The sequence below is a fragment of the Tiliqua scincoides genome, chromosome 4 (genome assembly GCF_035046505.1).
Source record: "Tiliqua scincoides isolate rTilSci1 chromosome 4, rTilSci1.hap2, whole genome shotgun sequence".
Lineage (NCBI taxonomy): Eukaryota > Metazoa > Chordata > Lepidosauria > Squamata > Scincidae > Tiliqua > Tiliqua scincoides.
The window spans coordinates 39147158-39169408 of NC_089824.1; the positions used below are offsets into that span (position 1 = coordinate 39147158).

The 22251-nt window shown below is 42.5% G+C and overlaps 1 pseudogene; it reads right to left on the minus strand.

Moving 5' to 3' along the window:
• Nucleotides 1-21116: 21116 nt before the first annotated feature.
• On the minus strand, nt 21117-21233 carry LOC136649845 (5S ribosomal RNA; annotated as a pseudogene).
• Nucleotides 21234-22251: the final 1018 nt, after the last annotated feature.

The following is a 22251-nucleotide window of genomic DNA, read 5'->3' on the forward strand; positions in this document are numbered from 1 at the left end:
AACATGAAACCCGTACAGGGGGGCCCGATATCCGTGAATTCCATAATCTCAGTTTTAGGTAACTGCGGATTGGGTCTGTGGGGCTACCCACACCCTGGAAGAAAGGGGAGCTGGGCTTCCCTTACCTCTGGGGGATCTTTTGAGGCCCACAGAGGCTGCGTGTTGCAGCGCAAGATAGGATTGCTCTGTCAGTTGCCCTTCCATAGTATGCAGGATTTAATCCACTAATGTGCAAATCACTGCCATAACATTTATTTTAAAATTTGATAGATGAATTGATCAATACCAGCTAAATCAGTGATTCCCAAACTTTTTAGCACCAGGACCCATTTTTTAAAATGACACTCTGTTGGGACCCACCTACGTTTACCAGCTTTTAAAAAGGAGATCTAGAAATAATATTTATTTATTCATTTAAGACCCTCAGAAAAAGACCCTCAAACATTTATCTCTCTATATTTACACATGCTTGCAAATTGCAGGAGCTCAGCTCTTTGCATGGTAATTAGCAGCTATAGTATCTGATTTCTGAATAGCCTCAGGATTTGAAAAAATTAGTTATCTGATCTTTCCATCACCCATTGGTGATCAGTTATCTCATCTTTCCATCACCCAAAAACCAGGCCACAACCCACCAGTGGGTCCTGACCCACAGTTTGGGAGCCACTGTACTAAATCAAATGTGTCCAGAAAGCAACAGGAGACTTTCTTCTCATTCTTGAATGAGAAGAATTTGCTAATGTCAACCATGTAATTATTATTCATAATACCATACTTTGTATTATGGAAGATCTGACAACCTCACAGACAGATTGAGGAAGAGTCTCCTACCTAGATTTTTAAAAAATGCATGGAAGCTCTCTGACATCTACGAAAGAAGCAAGAACAACTATGAAATGTTTTCACGGTTTGGTAGCAAACCAAATCAAATGTCTTTATGCTCAGTCTAATATGCAGAGGGTTGTGTGTGTGTGTATTGGCATTACTTTGCTTATGGGACATGCTATATGCCAGTTGCTTGATTTAGGAGGAGGTTGAAAGGAGGGGGCCAAGTCAGAATTATTAACCTAGTTCATCTCTCTCCTTTTTCATTTATTTACTTTTGGCTGGGAAAGATGCTGGATTGGAAGGCTTAATAAAAATATTTATCCAGCTGAGCATATGTAGCAGCGCCAGGGCTAACCAAATGCTGTCTGCATGGCCCCACAAATGCTACTACTAATGTGTCTTAAAATTTCCCAAACATTCTTTTTTTGAGAATTCTGTGTACATCATAGTGACTACATATGACTTTCAGATAACACTTGCTTCCCACATAAGGAAACCTTAGAAAGCTCAATACAAATATGAGGATGCAAGGGAGAGAGAAAGCTGCCTTATACAGAAAGCCCAACCCTATTTACAAAGAAAATAAATATTTACAAAGAAAATATTTCTTTACTCAGCGTGTGGTTGGTCTGTGGAACTCCTTGCCACAGGATGTGGTGACGGCATCTGGCCTGGATGCCTTTAAAAGGGGATTGGACAAGTTTCTGGAGGAAAAATTCATTACGGGTTACAAGCCATGATGTGTATGTGCAACCTCCTGATTTTAGAAATGGGCTATGTCAGAACGCCAGATGGAAGGGAGGGCACCAGGATGCAGGTCTCTTGTTATCTGGTGTGCTCCCTGGGCATTTAGTGGGCCGCTGTGAGATACAGGAAGCTGGACTAGATGGGCCTATGGCCTGATCCAGTGGGGCTGTTCTTATGTTGTTCTTATGTCCTTATTCTTTCCTCCTGCTGTTGCAGGGGTGACACAATGGCTACCTCTGCATCCTGCCTGGGGGAGGGGAGTTGTGGAAGCCTCCTCTGGGGAGGGGAACAATTGTTTCCCTATTCAAATCCCAGAGATTACCCCCCCTTCACATCACAACTTTGATTATCTCTTTAGAAGGCCTGCTGAACAGCATGCCACAGATCAACAGGAAGGGGTCTGAGCTTGGCAAGGTGGAAGGGGACAAACAGCATGAGGGAACAGAAGCAGCATGTGGGAGAGAGGATTGTCTGCAGCAGCTGGGAGGCTTACAACCCAATCCTTTGCAGTTCTACTCAGAAGTCCCATTGCGGTCAATGGGGCTTCCTTCCTCCTCTTCTATTGCAAGGAAACACCCCCTCCCTTTTTTGCCTGTCTCCTTTGCCCCCTCCCTAGGTTATCCTGGCATTTGTTCCTATTGCAAGAACAAATCTATTGACTTCTCCTTCTCCCTGCCCTTGTCCAGAGAAAAAAATCAGACCATCTATTTGGCCAATCAATCGTCCATTCCTTCTGAGATGGACAAGAGAGCCCCCCTATTACTCCTTCTTCTGGTTCCTTCCCCCAGTCTTGTTAAGCCTCCCATCGCCTCTCATCCCCCAAGCTCCTGGAACTAACCTATCCTTCTTCCACCACATCTGCTGCTCACACTAGTCTGACTGCTGACTTCAGGAATGCCCACAAGATCTTTCAGGGTGAAGTAGAAGCAATAAAAAAGGAAGCAAGCACACAGATACAAAACTGAGTTGCGGGCACAAAAAACATGAGTCTTTGTGACTCAAATATATATAAGTCATGCCTCTTTTCCAAGTCACTGCCACGAGTCAGGACACCGTCAGTGAAGTGGGTGACTCAATTTCATACAAGTCATGGAAAACATGTGTTTTCAGAACTTGAGTCATCAGGACTCAAGTTTCCATCCCTGGTACCAAGGCAAAAGCTAGGCACAGAACTTGGTACCAAAGCTTAGAGTATTGTGCTTAAAACTGTAATCAATATGGGGAGCCAAAACAAATCCACTGATGTCTATCGAGAACTCTTGATAAGGAGAAAACCTATATTGGAACCTATATTGGAACGGATCCCTTAGGGCAGGGGTCTCTAAACTTTTTGGCGAAAGGGCCGCATCAAATATCTGGCACAGCGTTGAGGGCCGGGGAAAAAATTAAATATAAAAACTTAGATGAATAACTGCAATGAATGAATGAATGGGCTCAAATGTCTAGGATTTCTCCAAGCACCAACACAGCCCAAGAAATAAAGCACACACACTAAAATGGACCCCCATTCTCCCATTATTATATTATTATTATACTTTATTTTTACCCCGCCTTTCTCCCCGAAGGGACTCAAGGCGGCTTACAAAACAAGGTTAAAACAGTTAAAAACATAATTTAAAAGCAGATAAAAACATAATCTCATCTCACAAGCACAATCCCCCATAATCCCCCATCTCACAAGCACAACTCTGGTTGTGTTTGGTCAACTGGGCCAGAGACTCTCAGGGGATCAGAGGTTGGCCGCGGGCCGGATAGAGGGTCTCCGCGGGCCACATTTGGCCCCTGGGCCAGGGTTTGGAGACCCCTGCCTGAGGGAATGAGACCAGTCAGAGAGATCTAACTGGTTTTTGTAAATATCAATTTCTGCCTCAGAGATGCATTGGTGTTTAGACAGGCAGATGACTGCTGTCATGACAGAGACAGAAGCTGACTGACAGCTCAAATGAGTGTGAGAATCAAAATTCCTTCCAGGAACGGAACCCTTTTAAATAGTTATGGGAAGCCTATAACTGCAAAGAAAGTCTTATGCCTGGCCAGGAGTTCACACTTTCCACATGTATGTGAATGCTGCTATCCCTTTTGGAATACAGCCTGCTTAGGAAGCTTTGGCACAGAAACTTTATGTCCACAACCTGGCTTGATGCTTCCCACATGAATTGGAAAGCTGGAATCCCTCTCTGGATAGAACCTGCTTCAGCAACTGAGGGCAAAATTCTATCCCCTGCCAGCTCAGACCATGCAACACTGATGAGAGAGCATGTGCTGCATTCTGTGGGTGGTGGGGAGCCAGACGGCCCAGGAGAAATAAGTAAAAACCTTTTTTACTTATTCCGTAGGTCGCCTGTTCTCTAATGGGTCCCCTCAGACCTATGCCAAGTCTGAGGAGACTCCTGGAGGTGAGTCCAAGCTGGGAAGGGGATCTCGATGTGTAAGCCTGCCACTGAGATCATCCCCCTCCTGCTCCTTGCCTCAATCCGCCCATGATTCTCCCCCTGAACTGCCCCTGCCAGCGGCTTACCAATGACAATGAGGGATTTTTAACCATTGTTGGAAGCCGCCATGGGTCCCTGCAGCTTCCTCGATAGAGCATCCAAGATGAAGCCTGTTTAGACAAAGTCTGTGACTGGTGGACCTCCCCGTAGGGGAAGAAGATAAGCACCAACTCCCACAGTGCAGGCTCCAGGCAAAGCTAACAATTTTTTTTTCCTGATTTGTTAAAAGAACCATTTATAATGGGCACAGAAGTCCATTATACGAGTTCCCACAAGACACTGCGGGCTGGAATTGTGCTCATCGGGATGAGTGTGGGGAGGGGAAATTTAGCACCAGAGCATATACTGTTTATCTTCTTTTTTTTCTTTTTGCAGAAAACTAACTAGTGCTGACACTAAGAGATAAAATAAGGCTAAAAACTAAGGTAAAAGGTTCTTCATTTCAGAATAATGAGGAGAAAATACAAGCCAGAAGCAATCCTTTCAGGATGCTGCTGAGGCAGCAGTCAAAAAGGAAATGAAAGACTGGGCATTCTTCCCATCTTCAAAGCACACCATATGCACGGGTTTCCCCCACTTGAGGGCAGGGACAGAAACACTCAATAGAGCTCTGGAAGCTTTCAAGGTGAACTCTGTTCATGAGCAGAACTCTGTTACATGCAACTGCACGTGGCCTTCAAAGAAAGACTGCTTTTCTCTTTCATTCATGTTCCCATATCAGTGGAGCATGTAGCTGCTATATCCCAAGATAGCTTGTATTCTCAAGGGGTGCCGACAGGAATTTTCTTGAAGGGAAAAGAGACAGCTCTCAGCAAACTGTGAAAAAGTTATCATTCCTCCCTGTCTTGGAGGAGGATTCATGTTGATTCAAATGTTGATTCAACTGAGACAAGGAGAATGCGCACTTACAAGTGCTAGGAGAGCAATCATCAGATCACTGTAAGCAGTGTAAAAATATATGAATATATGAGTACCTGGTGAATATGCAATTACTCAAATTCAGTGTACACTGAGCAACACTTCTATAATCACTGAACTTCAAGTTAGACATGCTAACTAGCACTGAATCAGGAAGCACTAACAACCCAATCCTAATATCCACTTGAGTCAGTGCAGGTTCCAGATGGCAGGAGGGGTGAGTGTTCCGGGTGTGGGGAGAGCTGTACAAGGGCCCAGCAAGGGGGCAAGATTGGTGGTGGCAGCACACACTGTATCCTCACTCCTACTTCAGGGCCTGGCAGACTTACATGAGCTGCTTGGACTCGCCCCAGGTAAATAGCTGGTGCAGTTCCAAGTAGACCCATAGGACAGGATGTGCTCGACACAGGGTAAGGATTGACACGGGGTAAGGGAAAAACTATTCCCTTGCACCAAGTGACCTCCAGCTTGTTACTAACCTGTGCTGGTACAGCACAGGCCACTGTGGCCTGGCTGTACTGGTGCAGGCTAGTATTGCGCCCTAAGCAATGAGAATGCTATCTTTATATATATGATATGTTTTGAACATGGGGTTTCAACTGTGTTTACATATACGTACTTATATACACACCAACTAAGGGCACAATCCTAACCATGAGTTAGGAGGAGGGTCACAAATGTGCTGTAAAGCACATTTGTGCCTCTTCGGGAGTAAGACACGCCAGCACATTAAGGTGTGCTGGCACACGGAGACTGCATGCAGCCACCGTGGTGACTTGCGGGGTGAGCCTTGCATCAGCCGAGCTCGGCCAAGGCAAGGCTATGGGTTGGCCAGGGAGGAAGCAGCAGGGAGGCGTCCCAGGGCTGGGAAGGCAGTCCCGGGGGTGGGAGGGTAGTGGGAGACAGGGCTAGGATTCGGCTGCTATGTTGGATCCCAACCCCCATTCTCGAACAGCAGGGAGCGGCTTCAAGGCTCTCCACTCTCCTCGGAATTGTGCCACCACCTGAGATGGTGCAAGTCCAAGGAGATTCATAGGGGCTGCAGTAGCTTACCCAGGCTTACTTCTGGCTGAGTCACTTTGGCGCCCTATCTCACGCTGATACAGCGCAAGCCTCCTGGCTTGCCTGTTCCAGCGCAAGATAGCATTGCACTGCACCACACACAGAGCTTTGATTCAAGGGTTTTATTGCATGATACAGAACGGTGGCCTTCAACCTTTTGTGCCATGACCGAAAGAAAGAAAGAAAGAAAGAAAGAAAGAAAGAAAGAAAGAAAGAAAGAAAGAAAGAAAGAAGTATGAGAGTGATCTTGTCCCCCCCCCGGACCCTTTCTGCCCCCATTGCCACCCACTCCCAACACTGTTCATTGTAACAAGATATTAGAGAGAGCAGAAAATGTCATCATGAAGCCTGGCACTACTGAAAGCTATTTTAGAACAATTGCTAAGACCCTGAGCAAGACTGGGACACAATCTCCTGGTACCTAAAGGGATGCACCAGATTGCCTCACCCTTTACCTGGTGTTGCTCTAGTCCAGTGGTCTTCATCCATTGGATTTTCATTCCCATAAATTGTGGCAATCCCACAACTGAGGCTTTGCGACCCCATTGGGGTCCCACCCCAAGGTTGAAGAATGCTGATACAGAACAAGCCACTCTCAGTATATGCATGAACCATATTTCATTCCCTTCTCCTTTCATATCTAAATAAAATTTAAGTTAGTGTTTGCTTTAATTACTTCAGAATGAGCACATTCCTCTTTAACACAGCACTAAACACACTGGAGCATTACTTATGCCTTCCAAAGCCTGGTTGAAGAATTTACAGTTGAAATAAATTGTTTAGCTATGTATAGCTATAGCTATGCCTATGAAAACCTTTAACAAGACAGATTTAAAATATAATTGGAGAATGTGAGTTCCTATGACTTTTTTTCCTTCTTGATGGGGAGTTATTCATATGAATGTTGTGTTATCATTTCTAGAAGTTACTTGTGGAAAGAGGGAATACAACTGCTAGCCAAGAACTACATTATGTCAGCTGCTATACTCTATAAACATATTACACACACCTTACACAAACAAACTCTGATGAGCTAATTGTCCAGAACAAAAACACTTGGAGAAAAGAAACGGGATTCAAAATGATTGATTGGGTTGTTGTTTTTTTTAACACAACACCAATCCATTTCCAATATTCCGATGCATAACTGACTCTTTATAAAGGTCTCTTGAAGATTAACATATTTTTGTTAGCTCCAAAGAGACTGATTGTAAAGCGATGCCATGCTTTTTTACTAACCACATTGTAAACAATGAGGTAACTTGGCAGAAGAGACATATAGGTTGTATACAGATATTATGACAGGTGCAGCAGCCAATGAAAATGATATTTTACGAATATTTCAAACAAATAGAAAAGAAACAAAAGTTTAGCAATAGAGATCATACAGTTACAAAGACACTGTGTTGTCTGTAACAAATATAATAATTTTTCCCATTATTTTATACCTCCCACATATCATTCCTTCTTCTCAAAATTTAGCAAGATTATCAGCAACCTATAGAGGCAATATATCATATTTTAATCATCCGGTAATCAATAAAGGTAAAAAGGTAAAGGTTCCCCCCGGCATTAAGCCTAGTCAAGTTCGACTCTAGGGGCGGTGCTCATCTGTTTTTTTAAGCCCAAGAGCCGGCATTTGTCCATGGACAGTTTCCATGGTCATGTGGCCGGCATGACTAGATGCCTAAGTGCACCGAACGCACTTAGGTGGAGGTGGGAGGGGGCGTTCCGGGGCATAGGGAGGACAGGGTGTTCCAGGGGGTGGGCGGGGAGTGGGAGGTGGGGTGGGACCCGGCAGTTATACCTAGGAAATAATGCAGCTTTTCTGATCTTGTTAGGATTTTTAAATTGCTTTTTCTAAGATTCAAATAGTACAATTTAAAAAGAAAATAATTTTTGTGCCATATTGACTAATCAGATGCCTCCGGGAAGTCTACAAGCAGGGCAAAAAGTTAATGACCCATTCCCACCAACTGGTATATAGTTGCTCAACTTTGCACAAGTTGAACTGTACTTAAGAACTTATTATTTTCATGAAAAAAGTTCTCTGCTCCCTCTTGCACAAAGAGATTTTGGTGGATTATTCCTTCTTTTTGTGTGCACCTCTCCCCAAAAATATGTTCCTGGGGGGGTCTGATTTCTAGAGGTGCAGGGAAGGGGGAAATTGACAAAAATCACCCTCCACTGAACCAGAAGTTATTCAGATATCAAGTATAATGCTTATCAAAAGCAACTTTCAAGAGCCTAAAGATCACATGTGTGAAAGTTTCTGAACTGAGCAAAAGAAAAGGAAAAAAAAAAAATCAGATGCAAGGCAACAGGGTGATCAGAGCAATGTAATGGCCCTTGGATTCAAAGTAGCAACATACACAGAAGGAAGTAAAATATTGATTTAAATTTTTTATAGACACATTTTCCAGGTTGAACGTATATCCTACAAAAACATATCTCAAACAGCTTAGCTGCAGCTGATGTAGTCTGTGAATAGCTCTCTCATGTGGTTTTTGAGTAAGTGTATCCTTGGTAGAATATTTGTTCCAGTGGTAAATAAAATCTCAATTCAGCAACCAAGTGGTTTACCAATAGAATAAGCATGGATATCCAAGTTTAAAGAAAAACATTCTTGGTGTTAAGGCATAGCCACATTACAAACCTCGGAAGACTGAAAACCCCAATGATTTTCCAATTGGAATTCCACCCTAATATGAAACTCATGGAATATAAAATGGAATTGATTCTGTGACATCTGAAGCAAAGCACTGGCTATGCAATGCTTACATTTTTGCAAACCAGCATAAGTTCAAAGCCCATGAATCTACTCACATCTTCAGCATATCTGTGATTTGTTAGCTGTGAATATTAGGTGGAGTTGTGCACATTTTTTGAAGTATAACATATTAAATGGAACCATGAGTGGAAAAATAGAGTGGCACTTTGATATCCCATTTTGTTCCACCTAGTGTTACAGGGCAACATTCCTGTTCCCTTTCTGTTTATTTCCCATGAAGAAATACAAGTGGGAGGTCTCACTTGTATCCATCAGGGTGCAATCCTAACTCACTTTCCAGCATCGACATTAGGGCAATGCAGCTTCTAGATAAGGAAATAAACATTCCCTTACTTTGAGGAGGCCTCTGTGAGTGCCCCCCAACTGCAGGATGCAGCACACGTCACATTGGCACAGATATGCCAGTGCTGAAAAGTGGGTTAGGATTTGGGCCTCAGAAGTATTTGCATCAATCAATCAGAAGTATTTGCATATGCAAGAGGGGGCTATTGCATGATATTAAAGTGCACACTAGCAAATACAAAACAGTTATATTAAAGAGGTATAATACAAATACAAAACAAAATACAAATTTTGCTAGCAAATACAAAACAGCTCAGTAGGGGAAAATATATAAAGTAGTAGAAATGGAAACAAACCCCCCACCCAAAAGGAGGGAAACCCTAGCTTTTATATAAGATCAGTTATGGGACCAATCAGGACCTAGGAGAGGGGGTTAAAGGGGGCAATTAGTACCCAGGCCCAGGGTCAAAAAGGGGGCCCAGGAGCCAAAGGAGGGGGCCCAGAAATTTCCTGGGATCTTACATTTTTCTATCTACTCAGACTTGTTGCCCACATGGGATGCTGGTGACACTACCACGAGCATGCGGCTGCAGTTATGGCAAGCCATATATGCTGGGCAGAGGAATGCATAAATGACACTCCTTAACACAGTGTCAGATCTGGGAGGAAATTGACCAGCTACAGTAGCTCTTTGGTTTGTGGATTTGCTTACCATGAAGGACTATATAGGAGATCAGGGACACAGCTGTGGGGCTACAGGTACTGCAGAAGTATGCTTTGGTGCAATCAGGACACTTTCCATTCTAGTGTGAGCCTAAATGTAATCATGCTAATTTTCTGCATGATTTTCTATATTTAAAATTTTTTAGAGAGACTTAGGAGTGTGTTTGGTTTTCCATGTTACTGTATCTAGCTGCTGATGTCACACGGCTGGGTAGACCTGTGCTCCAAAGACTTTTCTAGCTGTCTCTACCCTCCCCCCACCCTGTTTCACACCTGTCTGCCCCCATTCTGCTCACCCATCACACCCTCTCCTGCTCTGTTTCACCCCTCCCCCTTTGGAAAGGGCCCAAAAGAAACCTTGTACCCCCTGATAAGATTCTTCTCAGAGGCCCTGGGGCCAATAGCTACATGGAACTGTAACATTTTCCATATTGGAATCCAATATCTGATGTACTACCAAATGATAATGCTGCTTACAATAGTTGTGGGACAATCCTATGCTGGCCTCGACCAGCAGGATGTGCACATGTACAGTACTGTCACAAAGATGCCATAAGGCACATTATAGCAGCCTGGAGGCGCATAGCATTGATGCAAAGGCCTGCGCCAGCTTGCTGGCACCAGCTGAAGGCCTGCACCCACCGGAGCAGTTAAGGTCTCTGTGGGCTGGCAGGGGGTGGGGGAGGGTGGAAAAGAGGAGGGAAGGGTGTATTGGGTAGGGGAGGAGTGGATCAGTCCTGGGAGGGCTGGGAATGGTAGGAGAGGCCTTTCCAGGCTTGATTTCATGACATGGGGCTGCTTGGGATGTTGTACTGAGGTGTGAGAAAGCCCTCAGTAGCTTCCCTGGCCCTCATAATGCCTTTTAAAGGCATAAAAACATTACTAGTTTTGCTGAAAAACCAGAAGTGACTTTTTAATGGCCTAAACAGCTATTCTGAGCCCTTCATAGGCCACAGGTGGACATGCACAGCCTCTGCTAGGCTCAGAAGACCCAGAAAGACCCAGTTCCCAGCTACATCACACACATATACTACAGGGGGCCCCTGTATCCATGAATCCATGAAGCCATAGTTAATTGAAACCACAGATACAGGATTCATGGATACAGGGGCCCCCTGTAGTATATGTTCATCTGTGTGATGTAGCTGGGAACTGGGCATTTTTGACACAGCACACAGACAAGTAGTCATTTGACTGCACAGACTTATTCATAAGGAACAGCCCACATAATAAAACTCATCCATCAATTCTCTGGGCAAAGTCAACATGTCCAGAATGACATCTAATTGCCAATTTGGCCAGTTGTATGAGGAATGCATACAAACATGAACAATAATAATAAACAAATATGTATAAAAGTATAACAAAAATGCAACTAAAGTTTATTTCATGCACACACAAAAGGTTGCAGTACAATATTAGGAATTCATACACTTAACAAACTTTTATCACACTAAATGAACATGACGGGTTGGTGAAACAACAAGATCTAACAAAACCACAAGCAATTATACAAAAAAAACACAGAAACACAAATATCCATTGCATTAAAGTTTTACACTTAATGGAATGTCTGTATTTTTTGATTCGTTGTGAATATGTTTACACAGAGTTAAGAAAGCCCGAATGGATGGTTTAGTGAAAAACAGATATGACTGCCCTATTGGTGCAGGTGTGTTAGGCAAGCCTTTTGTTTACAATGGGATGAATCATACCATTATGAAGACACAAAAACCACAAACCCCTGTGTGCAACATCTTAACATCCTGGACATAATCCCTACAGGAAGAATGCCTACGTAGTTTATAAAACCTTCTCTTTTTCATCCACTCTAAACTTCCTGATGAACAACTTCCAAAGAACTCTTAAGTGACCCTTGACAACTTTTATTCCCTCATAATGTATAAAGGATGGAGGTGAAGAATGTTCAAGCAACTTTTTTCAATAGATGAAAAAAAGGAACTTTCCTGTGCATGAGGACCCAAAAGAGGTCAAGATGGGATCAGGGGTATAGCCCACTGAACTTTATGGAGCTTACTTCTGAGAAGACATGCAAATAATTGCCTTGTAAATGAGTTGAGTAGAAGCCTATGATACTTCCAGTATTCCAGATTACCTCACATTTCAGTTCACTCAGAACCTTAAGACTCAATCCTATCCTCAAGATACTGTTTGCCAGCACAGCACCTTGTAAGCCAGAGCAACAACAGCCCTGCTGGCACAGATGTTCCCCTGCCAACAGACGTGCCACAGAAACTGGCACAACATCATGAAAACACCACACTGATGTAACTTGGACGCAGCTTGGTTCCCCAGACAACTGCATTTATACTTTTGCTTATGACAGCTATTTGTGTGGTATTTTGTCCCCAGGTCAGGCTGGAGGCATGCCAAAATGACTGACTTCATTGGTCTGGTAGTCAGGAAACAGGAAATGGTAGTTAGTTAATGTGACATACAAGTGCCATTAAAAAAGCAGTTTTCTGTCAGCAATTTCTTATTACATTAATAAATGATAAATGATTCCATGATATTAACATATTATGCAGTATTTTAGTGCTATTATTTTGATCCTTCCTTGCCAAAGAAAGACACACCTTGAAGACTTCAATCACACATCCTGCCTCTAAGATATATGGCAATTCCAACAATTGCTGCTTGGAACTTAATGAACTCCAGAGGGGGAAAACATAATACTCCCCTCCCCACTTTTCTGCTATAAAATGGACCTAGCTGATACTCATCACAAGCTGCCAACCACATCCATGTGACATGTTTCCATACGTGCATGAGACATTCCTGTAGGCAAGCCTTGCAAGTATCTAGTTCTTAGGTGTCTGACAGCGGGTCAGGTCAGGAGGCCTGCGGTGTATTCAGCGTAAGATGGGGGCACAAAGCGGCTCGGCCAGAGACACGGGGAAACTCTTTCCCTTACCCCTGGAAAAGCCACAGCAGCCCCAAATGGTCTCCTCGGACTTGCGTCACCTCAGGAGGTGGCATAAATCTGAGGCGAGTGGAGTGACTTGCAGCCACTCCACACTGCTCAGGGAACAGGGTTGGGATCCGGCATAACTGCTGGGTCCCAGCCCCGCATCCCGCTCCCCGCCCGCCTGCCCTTGGAACCACCCTCCCCCGTCCCAGAATGCTTCCTCCCGCCTCCTCCCTAGAACCTTGCGAGCTCGGCTGATGCAACCCTCCCTGCCTGGATCACTGAGGAGACTGGATTCAGCCTCCACAGGCCAGCGCACATCCCTGCGCCAGCCCAGCCAACTCTCAAGAAGGCGCAAACATACCTTATGGCACGTTTGTGACTCTCCTGGGCCGGAGCAAGGGATTTGTGGCAGCCCAAGGCGCACTCAGGATTGTGCCCTGAAAGAATACAGTTTATGTCAAAACCTGCATTATCATCCTAATTAACACATCCCAGTTTGTAAAATATCCAAAGCACAACTTAAACGTACTAATTAAATTACACAAACATGGAATCACTTAATTAAAATCTTACTGACCTTCAACAGTTCTATAGGCTATTTTAAAAGCTGTTTAAAAAGCTGTTACCACTAGTGAAATCCCTTATAAACACAAATGGTCACATCCCTATATGAAACACAAACCAACAGCCAAATAAATAGTTCCATATAGACTAGAGATCTGGCTTGCAACATTTGAACAAAGCAAAGTCTTTCCTTAAAGGAGCCTTTATTTTTAGATCGCCATTTCTCAACCGGTGGTACTCATACCACTGGTGGTACTTGAAGTGGTGTCTGGTGGTACACACAAGACCCCCAGACCCCACCGCCTGGCAACAAGACAAGCAACACAATGTGACAAGTAGCCATAGGAAGCTAAGCTTAGCAGGCAGAGCTCCAGCGTGCTCAAAAATCCCGCTTGTCCACCCTGAGACTCTTTTTGCATGCTCAAAAATCCCGCTTGTCCACCCTGAGACTCTTACAGGTATTTGTTGCATTGCATCTGGCCTCCCAATCCAGAAATAACTGGTGATGACATCATCATAGTTATTTATTCATATCCCGCCTTTCTCCCACACCAAAGGGGACGCAAGGCAGCTTCCACCTTATGTCCGGCTTACATCCAATAAGTGGACCATGCAAAGTGGTAAGGTGGTGGACAAACATTGAGAACACTGCTTGAGATAAAAGATTATTTGGTTTTTAATAAGATCCAGTTGAAGAATCAAAGGATGGCTATACGTATCAGACTTCCAGAACACAATTAAGATTGAAACAAAGGAAGCTTATATTGCTTCCTGTAGGCTAGAATTCTCTGTTTTACAAGCCTGGATGAAACAGCATTTCCTATGATAAAATGCAACCTTTCTACCAGCTAACAGATAATAAAATTTTTTAAGAGAAATTGACAGCTCAAAGTGTTTAATAGTCATGGCTATATAAAATTACTAAACACTGATTTTAAAAGTGCACTAGACTTGACATTTTAACAAGGAAAATTAAATGACCTCATTCACTGGGAAGTAGTGCCTGATATCCTTATAGGGTTTTCCCAATGTCAAATCAAACTGTATTGCCCTAAGGAAAAATAGAATGGAGACTGTTTCAGGAGATTGACCTCTCCAGCATCTTCAACTAGGGTATCTCTGGTTTCAAGCTGTATTTGGACTACAGGAGAGTCTACTTATATAGGCTGTGATTTTCATTCAGTGTTTATTGACATTTGCCTTATATTTTCTATTTGCTTTTGTATTTCAGATTAATTTACCTACTTCATACATCAGGCTGACATTTTCTTCCTGTCCTATTGCTTCCAGCAGCCTTCATTCAAGACTGAGGACTTGTTGATGGACAACAACTTGGGCAACCCTCTTCTTGAGCTCCAAGAGGACTATTAGGACTAGCTGGGAAATTTAGTGACTCCACATATAGCTGTAGCAGAGAGGCATTCTATTATTCATCAGAAGAATCTTCTAACTGGTTGGTTATTTTTACTTATTTCTCATTGAACTTCTTTTGAGTGGGTTAACACTCTGAGTTTGGGGGTTTCATTCCAGTTCAGCTATGAGGCAACAAAGACATCTGATCTGGATTTAGTTCCGGTTCACTGCAAAAAAAATGTCTGGATCAGTTTTGGGGTTCAGGTTTGGTTCAGGTTCAGCTTCCAAGCTATAAAGCACTCTTTTATATTTAACAGGGACAGAACTAACTGTTCCTATTCACCCCAGCATAACACCCTTCTCACTGGCAGTTGGCTGGCCTCTCCCTTATACCTTTTTTTAGACTGTGAGCCCCCTTGGAGCAAGGAACCATCTTCTCATTTCATTTGCAATATAAAAGTAAATATCTTTGTTGAAAAATGGCATATAAATATTCAGAATAATAATAAATAATAAATATTATGCCTGCCCATCACAGGGCCTGATGTTGCACATCACTGTTCCATTCTGCATCAAAGGCCCTAAGAGCAGAGCATATAACTGTCCCATATGGATCAGGAAGCTAGGTTTCATTTTCAGGCAGTGAGATTTCTGGTTCTATGCCCCAAAGTCCCTAACAGTATTTTACTAAGCAGGCTCACTTCATTAGTAAGCACAAAGTTTCTGTGTCAAAGAATGGAAGTGCAGTAAGAAGAATTATGTTCTTCTAATGTACTTTGCATGTTTTATTCTGCCTTTCTCTAATAGATTTCCTCTGCCAAGCTATTGGCAAGTGGCCTATACTGCAGAAGGGTCTGCAGACACACATTAGAAAGTATAATCAATGGCAGACTCTCTGCAGGTCACATCTTTCTATGAATGGCATTGTCCAGCAAATCGACTTTAAGGAAGAAAAGAAATACCAATACAGATCTCTTCTTTAAAAAAAAAAGAAAGAAAGAAAGAAACACTCCCAAAAACCAGTGGATGAGGCAGAAAACCTTCTGCCAATACTCATCCGTTCCTACAAAAATTTACCTTTAAGAAGTGAAAAAGGGGGTCACCAGCAGGGGAGAGTGTTATCTATATCTTTTTAGATTGTGAGCCCATTTTTGGGACAGGGAGCCATTTAGTTACTTGATTTTTCTCTGTAAACCGCTTTGTGAACTTTTAGTTGAAAAGCGGTATATAAATACTGTTAATAAATACTGTTAATCTATATTGAAATTTATTGATATTGAGTGTTATCTATATTGAAGTGCGGAACGGGTGTTCTGTCAACATAACATGCTTTGTGGCTGCCACAAATGTGACACCACCAGAGGACAAGTGTTCCCTTCACCCAAGGAGGCCTCAACATGCCAAAACTCCCCCACAGGATACAGCAGCTGCCATACTGGTAATAGAATGCCAAGTTATGAAGCCAGCCTTGTGTGGGTGTCTCCTAGGGTTGCTTGTAAGATTTCTTACAAATGTCTTACAATTGGTGATGAAAGTAGAATTAAACACTTGAGCAGTACAGAACTGTAAGTTTTGTGAGATGGCTGGCAATGTTGGACAAACAGAGCCACAGCCATTGACAGTGCTGCAGAAATCTGCTTATGTAGAAAGGCTGCTGAAGCAGTTTCTTAAAGTCAATGACAATCCCCCAACAAAACATGTAGCAGCATTGTTGAGTCTTATAGGAGGTAAAACCTATAGTCTTCTTGTACCCAATTGGATTGCTCAAGAGAAGCTTGCAAGCAAATTTTTTTTAAAGAAACAGTGCAAATTATTCAGCAGCCTCTATCACCAAAATCCAATAAAAGCAGAAAGGTTCAGATTTCACAAAAAGCACTAGCATAAAGGTGAATCTGTTTCTTCTTTAGGAACAGAATTAAAAGCCTTTCCGAATAATGTGACTTGAAGGAGAGCCTAATGATTCATGAAGAGACAAGTCTGTTTGTGGACTGCACAGTGAGTGTATTTAAAAGAGACTTTTAAGAGAGGAAAACTTTAATTTCAAACATGCTGTGGAACTCCAAAGTAGTGTTAGAGAAGAAACAAAATGGCTGCTGAACAGAAGGAACAGCTTATTCAAAAAGGTATGTATCGGTATGGAAATGGATTCCACTTCCCTGGGGAGTGCAGATTTAAAGATGTATGCTGAAGAAAATGCAGTCAAGAAGGACTTATTCAAAGAGTATGTGCACCAACAGAGCACAGATAAGGGCATCTCATGGCGTAAGTAAAAAAAGGCCAAAGTCCTTGCCCCGATAAAGACAACAGTTATTCAGACAGTGAGAGGGATCTAGCAAGCTTGGGAATACGAGCAAAGATGACAAATCAGCATTTTGGTTAGCTGGAAACCAAGGGCAGCTGGAAAAGTGCTCAAGACACAGTTGGACATGGAGGCTGCAGTGTCTGTTATTCCACAGAGTATGAAAAATCTTTTACAGACATCAAAATGAATCACACATCCCTGTTGTTGAAGACATGCGCAGGTCAAAGGCTGGTGCCCTTGGAAATGATACAAGGCGAATGGTATAATAATACCATAATAATAGCAGTTTGGTCTTATGTTTCTCTTAGGTCTAATAATAGCAGTCCATGTCTTATGGGCATTGTACATAGTTGAGACCAGCACTGTGGAAATGTAAGTGGGTGAAAAAATTGCCCCTGCATTCAAAAAATAGAAAGGCGCTACAATCACATACCTACCAACACCCAATACAAAAGCCAAGTAAAGGTAGGAAAATATGTTAAATTAGGAATCAGAAGTGTTTAAAGTAGGCATGGGAACCCTAAATCGTATAAATGCCAGACTGACCGTGTCTTTTCTAGAGACTGTTTGTTGAAGTTTCTTCATCTTTTTTAGATTGTGAGCCTCCAAACATGTTAAAAAAAAAAAAAAGGCACTTCCAACTTTTCTTGCAAAACTGTAAATGCCCATTTTTCTTCCTTTTTTCACATGTTTGGAGGTGCAGGGAGCCCTGCAGAGGACCTCCAAGACCCCCCAGAACTCTAGCACTGGCTGCTGGTGAGTAAAAACCCCCACCCGTACCTGGAAGCAGTGCAATCCTAGGGATCGCATTGCAGCCATACCCATCCCTCATATACACTTAACAGTGCTCTAAGTTCCCTTGTAGGAGTTTGGGAAGCATTGTTCTATTCTACTTTGAGCTATTGTATCAGCAATGGGAACAATGTTGCTTTCATTTCAATGTATGACAAATAACTCAAAGCAAGGCTCAGTAATAAATGGACAAATAATTGAACAAGTCAATTTTTTTCAAAGGTTTGTTTTTAAATATTCACAAGCATTTAAAATTCTTGTCTGTTTATTTAAAGCAGAACCAGTGAATAAATTGATGGTTTTAAACGAAGCACTGATCAAACATTCAGTAAGCTTTTAAAAACATTTATTAATATGCTATTAAAATAAACTTCTAACTACAATTTACAAGGTAGACTTTCCCTGTAATTTAAAAAATATATATTTTCCCTATATAACTATGGCTTCTTGAACTCATATTAATTCACTTATCACTTTAAATCTCCTTGGTCCACACTTTGAGATGATTGGAAATATTTATTAGTATTTTAAGGTTAAGGCACTTTGTTACATCACTACACTGCCAGATTTATAACAGTCAATGAAGTCATCCTTACAGCTTCTCATAACTTTTTCTTTCACCAAATGCTCTAATGTCCCATTATTTCTTCCTTCCAATTACACATCTTGCTTATGGATCAGTAACCTTTATCTGAATTACCGTATATTTAATTTATAATAACCACAAAAAATGTTCTGTAATGAACTTGTGATTAATATGGCAGTATTAATATCTTATTCACTTGAAATATGTTTTTGCTGCAGCTGGGCTAAGAACAATCATTGCATTAAAAGGGCCAAGACTTTGCTAATTGCTCCATAATATTTTTGTAGATTGTAACATTAATCTATCGTCTGGCTTTCACATTTGTATTATGCATTACTTTGTAAAAAATACAGTATCTGTTCCAGTATCACACTGATACTGAATACAGGTGGAGCCTATTTATCCACGTTAGTTCCATTCCGTGACTTGTCGCAATTAACAAAAAATGTGTTGTGCTAAATTCCATAGAGTTACACAAATACACTGCAGCCTGACACTTCTGGATGGAAGGAAACTAAGGCAGCTGTTATCAATCCCCTCCCCTCTGCTATGAACTCAGCCCTCCCCATTGCCAGCTGCCCGGCTTCTTTCACAGTTGGGATGTTGATCTTTTAAGAGTCCAGCCCTATGCGTTTCTACTCAGAAGTAAGCCCCATTCCAGTCAATGAGGCTTACTCCCAGGAAAGTGTGGAGAGGATTGTAGGCTTGCTTTGCTTGGTGGGAAGGATTGCTTGTTTCAGTGATTGCCTGCACCATTGGGGGGGGGGTTGCTTGTGTCGGTAATTGCCTACACCATCTCAATGGCGGGGGATTTGGCAAACACTCCCTCGGTTTTTTAAAGCAATCTCCTCTGTTGCTACCACACCTGCTCCTGTGTGAGTGAGAGAGTGAGAGTTCCACCTTGCTGCACATTCTGGCTACAGAGATTTTTGGCCCCCCCTTCCCCTCTTCAGCCTCTTTGCTGACTCAGGGGCTCCAGGAGTGTTACTGTTCCTTTGCAAGGGGAACCTCTTCCAGGGCTATTTCCCTGCCTGGGCGAGGCAGAGCCTTTTTGCAGTGTTTTGGGCTGCTTGGAAATGGATCAAGACCCCAATGCAGGGCAAAGGAGGCAAAGGTGTGTGTGACTTTCAGTTCCCCCACACCATTTGCTTTGAGACAAATCCACAGATAAATAGGCTGCACCTGTATTCTTGTATTGTATTGTAACTTGTACAGAAGCTGCATAAGAGGACTTGGACTGGCATTCATTTAGAGCAATGATTGATGCCAATGCAACTTCCTTCTCAGAACAAATAGCAAGTGTTTTGGGGTGATTTTTGTAGGAAACCCCACTTCCCTATACGTCACTGTTCCTGATCACAGATAGCCTACAAGGAGGTAAGTAACAAAGGAGGTAAGTAACAAAGTACTTTCCAGCCCTGATATAAGGGCAATGCAGCTCTGAGGTAAGGGAACAAACATTCCCTTACTTTGAGGAGGCCTCCGTGAGTGACACCCATCTGCAGGATGCAGCACATGTCCCATTGGCACCCCTATGCCAGTGCTGGAAAGCACTGACATAAGGGGTTAGGATTGCGCCCAAAGATTTTTATTTATCATTTATGGGCTGTTTTGTCAACATCCTCAAAGCAAGCAGCACATGCTCCATTAGCAGCACTGCCTGCTGTGGGGGTGGTGGGGGACAGAACTGGCTCTAAGTTGTTTTCATTTGTTATTCAAAGCTTTTAAATTCTGGTTTTGTCATTGGTTTTTTTAAATTCATCGCTTTCTTCCACCACTCCCAGTGCCTTTTTTGGACAGAAGCTCAATCCTATTGTGCTACAACACTGGTGGAAGGAGCTTTCTGCCAGCATTAACTGCCTTACAGCAATTGTAAAAGCCCTTCCAGCAGTCCGCAGGGTTGCATGTGGCCAAAGCACTGGCAGGAACACCAGAGCTTTGCTCATGTGCTGGAGGATTGTTGTGGACCCACTGACACAGGTAAGGCAGCGGAGAAGACCTGGCAGGGTGAAGGAAGGGCAGAACAGGGAAGGGAGTGGGTTTGGCAGCAGAGATGGCAGCTAAATGCTAGGCCCCTTCTAGCTATTTTACTAGTGCAGGTTCAAGTAGACCCATGCCTTGGAGACTTATTCCTAGGAAAGGGAACAATTGTTCCCTTAGCCAGAGGAGACCTCTGTGACTGCATTTCCCCCCCCCCCATGAAGCGCAAGTCATTTCGGCACCATTTAATCTGCAGGGAGATGGGGAAGGATAGGATTAGGCTGTGAACTTTATGGCGACAGACCTCCCCAACAATTCATATACAGCTGCAGTTCACCTGCCCTTTAAATGGGGCAGCTGATAAACAGAATGCATAGCAGAGAGAAGCAGGGCCTCTTACAGCACATGCTGCTCATTTTTAAATAGTGGAAAGTTGGAGACCAATATCCAAACTAGGAAGGAAAAGGTGGATCTTGAATTATTAAGAGGGTATTAAGTTTGCCTGATCTGTCACATTAACTCTTTAATAGATATCAACACTTTAATAGATATCATCTTTTATAGATATCACAGCAATAGCTGAGGAACTAGAAGCACACAGCAAAAGCCCACTGTGGCAGAAAGAAAAAAGATGAAAGCAAATTTAGCCAGTGAGGCAAAAACGTGTGGACCTCACTCCAGTGTTTTTTGGCTTCTATAAGCGAGAACTGTTACAGTAAATAATGGTTGGTTGGCAACCTTCAGTCTTGAAAGACTACAGTATAAGCCTACAGCACCCAGTATTCCCAGGCGGTCTCCCATCCAAGTACTAACCAGGCCTGACCATGCTTAGCTTCCAAGATCAGATGAGATTGGGCATGTGCAGGGTAACAGTTGCTGTCACAGTAAATAATGAAATCTCATTTTACTCCAGCAGTATAGTCTTGCCACTGTGCTGTCTTTGGAGCAAGGAATTTAGTAGTAAATTTTGGCTTTTGGATTCACAATGGTTAATGAAAGACTTAAGTAATATTTTCGCATCAGAAAAGGAAAATGTAACTGCTTAGAAATTTCAGAATCTCATTAGCATCAACCACCTTAGCATCAACCAAGTTATTGTATAAGGTTGATCCATGTGATCTGTGTTTCCTATGCAACAAAGGCTGTTTCCACAGATCATTGTGGAGTTAGTAGATCTGGAGAGTTCTCTCCCAAGCCCACATACTTGGTTCTCTTTTTTTTTTAAAGTGAATTTTAATGACCAAAAACAAGAAACTATTTATCCTACTTCCTGTCTTGCATTTATTCTGGAAATCACATGGGATGTCTTTAAAGTGAATGGATAATTCATGGCTTAATAACCTGAGAAAAGAAAACAGAGAAAGTACACAGTCAAAATGAAATAATGAGCCAAGTACATGCAAAAGGGACTACGATCCACTCAGCAACATCATCTTGTGAGAAGTAGATGCTAATTACAAACAAAAATTAGTCATATGCCCAGCACTTAAATATTGATGTCATGGTTAAGATGGAAGCAAAATGTAAGAAGTGTAAATCTTTCTTTCACAAGACCCGTCCATGGAAGATCCTTCAGCTCAGTTTATCAGTTCAGTGTTCATCCAGGTGTTTTGGTAAAGTTCCCTTAAGAAAGAATGATGTGGTATGACACACAACAATATCACACCTTGGACAGAGCTCTACACTTGCCATATCTTTTATAGAGGCATATGGAGATGATGCAGGCTGAACACCCCAGCGTTGCATCAAGAAATTGATATACTTCATCAGGAGCACATCCAGTCTCTGAAGAACAGATCATACATATCCCCATTATTTTACATGTACTTTTTACTCTTCTCAAGATAGATGACTACATTTGATGGATGTGTCTGATATCTGTTGTCCATTGCTCAGGCT